We start from the raw sequence: 3,255 nt of genomic DNA, 5'->3' as shown, positions 1-3,255 counted from the left end.
TGAAGGCTCTTGCTCCCATCCTACTTTTTAGGACTCTAGGAACCACAAGTAGCCCCGCATTTAGTGAGCGCAGCTCTCTAGTGGGGCAATATGGTACTACAAGCTCCTTAAGATATGATGGTGCATCACCAATCAAGGCTTTGTAGGTGAGGAGAAGAATTTTAAATGTGATTCTTGATAGTCTTGATAGGTGACTGGACTAATTGTTTCAACATTTTTCATGAACATGCTGACAGGAATAAGAGTCAGAGAGTAATAAGTCAGTCAGTGTCTCCTAAAAATTAAATTCATTTATTACTAAATAGTTTGAACAAGTGACAATAAAAGAAATTGCTTCTTGCATCATGTTCACTGGCAGCATGTGCTCCAGTCCAGCAAGTGTTTTTGTGCAGCCTAGTTGAAGTGGACGGTGGATGTTCTGAATGCAGGTTTGACAGCAAAGGCTTGGATTCTTTCAGTTAAGAGCAGCCACAGCTGTCCTTTCACTGTGACATGCTGTTGAATGGAAAACTACTTGAAATCCGAATGCAGTAAGAAATCAGGTCAAGGCTGTGATTTTTGTTCACTGACTTCTTTATAAAGATATTGATTTGCTGCAAAGCATAGTAAAGCCCTCTGAGGCAAATCTGTAATTTGTGTTTCTGGGCTATACAAAATAAACTGAATTTAATTTAATTAAACAAAGATAACATATGCTATTTCAGTCATTCTGATCTGATCATACTGTATTCCATATATTAACAAAATACTGCTCCATTGGAATCTAGTGCATGTTCACGGAGCCTTAGCATACTGTGTATAGACGGTTAGCATTTGTACAGGCTGGAACACATGATGTCACTATGTCCTGCATCCTGTCATGGCTTGCGGCAGCTATTTTCAGCACTTTCCCTTAAAGCCTAGGGAGCTGGATTACAGAGGACGGTGAGAAGTGGATGTTTTATGCAAAATGATAATTACTGTATGTGCAACAACTCTTCTTAGTTCCCTTGAGGCAGGAGGCACAGAGAAGGATGCAGGGCCATTAGGAAGGAGGCCAGGCCCAGGACAGGGGCTGGATGCAGGAAGCAGGGGCAAGGAGACAGGACCCAGGACCAGCTTCAGACACAGCCAGGTCCAATGGACCCTGTGAGGCAAGAAGGCACAAAGACAAAGACTCCGGGGAAGAGTTAATAATGTGCAATGAAGAGCTGTAAAGGAGAGAGAGAGAAGAGGAGAGAGGAGCTTAGGGTATCCTAAAACGTCCCCCAGCAGCCTATAGCAGCATATCTAGGGGCTGGACCAGGGCAAACCTGATTCAGCCCTAACTATAAGCACTATTAAAGAGGAAAGTCTAAAGTCTGTTCTTAAATGAGGTGACTGTGTCTGCCTCCCGGACTGAAAGTGGAAGCTGGTTCCATAAACTAGTAACATTTACTGGGCCCTGAACACCTCAGAGATCAATTATCTGGTGATGTGGTTTCTGTAGATGGCATTGCCCTGGCATCCAACACCACTGTAAAGAATCTCGGCGTTATCTTTGACCGAGACTTGTCCTTTAACTCCCACGTTAAGCAAATCTCAAGGACTGCATGTTTTCATCTACGTAACATTTCAAATATCAGGCACATCTTGTCCCAAAAAGATGCAGAAAAGCTGGTTCACGCGTTTGTTACTTCTAGACTAGATTATTGCAATTCCTCAGATCCGGTCCAGTAATTTCATGTCGGTTCTGGCGTTATTGGAATGTCATTTAATTTGTCTAATAGCGCGGGATAGCATTATTTCAGACATGCAAAATATTTCTTATATTCTCGTTAAAACTACTTCTTATTCTTTTGTTTAAATAGATCTTTTTTCATGATAGGTAGAATGTCATTGCATTCCAGTCTGTTTGACTCCCACTCTTCTCTGGTCTAACGTGACCATGTTCTCCATTTGCTGTTCTACAGACCGTTTCTCAATCTCCCGTCGTCTCAAATTCCTGGTCTAATGTGACCGTTTATCTGCTGGTCTAACGTGACCGTTTCTCCTCTCCTGGTCTAACGTGACCGGTTTGTATCTGTTGATCGAACATGACAATTTTTATCTCCTGGTCTACCTTGACCGTTTCTATCTCTTGGTCTAACGTGACCTGGTTTCAACATGACCCTTTATTTCCGGTTGTAACAGGTTTCCCTGTTACCCGGTGACTCGAACAGAGGCAGCAACACAGCTTGAGGTAGTTCACAATGCTTTTATTTGCAACAATCACCAGGTTACGTGACGCTCCTCGCTCCTCTCTCTCGCCTCTCAGTCCCTGCTGCTCTTTATTGGGAAGAGAGACAGATTAACCCCAGCTGAGGCTGAAGTCAGCCCCAGCTGAGACTGATTAAACATCATTCCGGCACTGTTCCCTGAACCACACCCCAGCTCCACCCACTCTACAGCTGAGTCTAACCACACCCCACTGCCACATACCTCCACCGCCCGTCTTAGGCAGTCGGCCAAGACCATCTGCGTCCCCGGCCTATGGATCACCTTGAAATTAAAAGGCTGTAAAGCCAGATACCACCGAGTGATAAGGGCGTTGGCATCTTTCATGCGGTGGAGCCACTGGAGCGGGGCATGGTCCGACCAGAGGGTGAATGAGCGCCCCAGGAGGTAGTAGCGCAGGGAGTCGACTGCCCACCAGATGGCCAGGCACTCCTTCTCCACCGTGCTGTACCTGGCCTCCCTCTCTGAAAGCTTCCGGCTGATGTACAGGACCGGGCGGTCAACCCCCTCTACCTGCTGGGACAAAACGGCCCCCAGCCCTCTGTTCGACGTATCAGTCTGCAGAGTAAAAGGATGAGAAAAGTTAGGTGTGTGAAGGAGTGGTTCCCCACAGAGAGCTTATTTTACCTTCTCGAACACCAACTGGCACTGCTCCGTCCACTGGACCGGATCTGAGGCACCTTTCCGGGCTAGGTCAGTCAAGGGGCTGGTCAAATCTGCAACATTCCCGGACCGGGGGAAGGTGTTGGAGAGCCGGCAACCTGAATCACCTGGCCCACCTGCACGCACCTCCAACACTCCTGCCCTGGTGTTCGAGAACCCCCCGGTGCTGTCGGTGGGCGGTGGCTCGGGGACCCGCGGGAGGGGTGCCGGACACTGTGCCGGCGTCGACCCCGCCAGGGGCTGTGTGGGTAGCATACTTCGGTGTGAAGTAAGCGATCGTTCACGGCCTATTGGGTTATGCGAGGAAGTCAGTACTCTCAAGGCACGAAAACAGGCCGCGGATTAGACCACTAACCA

This window comes from Cyclopterus lumpus, chromosome 11 (genome assembly GCF_009769545.1).
Source record: "Cyclopterus lumpus isolate fCycLum1 chromosome 11, fCycLum1.pri, whole genome shotgun sequence".
NCBI lineage: Eukaryota > Metazoa > Chordata > Actinopteri > Perciformes > Cyclopteridae > Cyclopterus > Cyclopterus lumpus.
The sequence above is the reverse complement of the archived record's forward strand: the minus strand, read 5'-3'. Positions refer to the sequence as shown.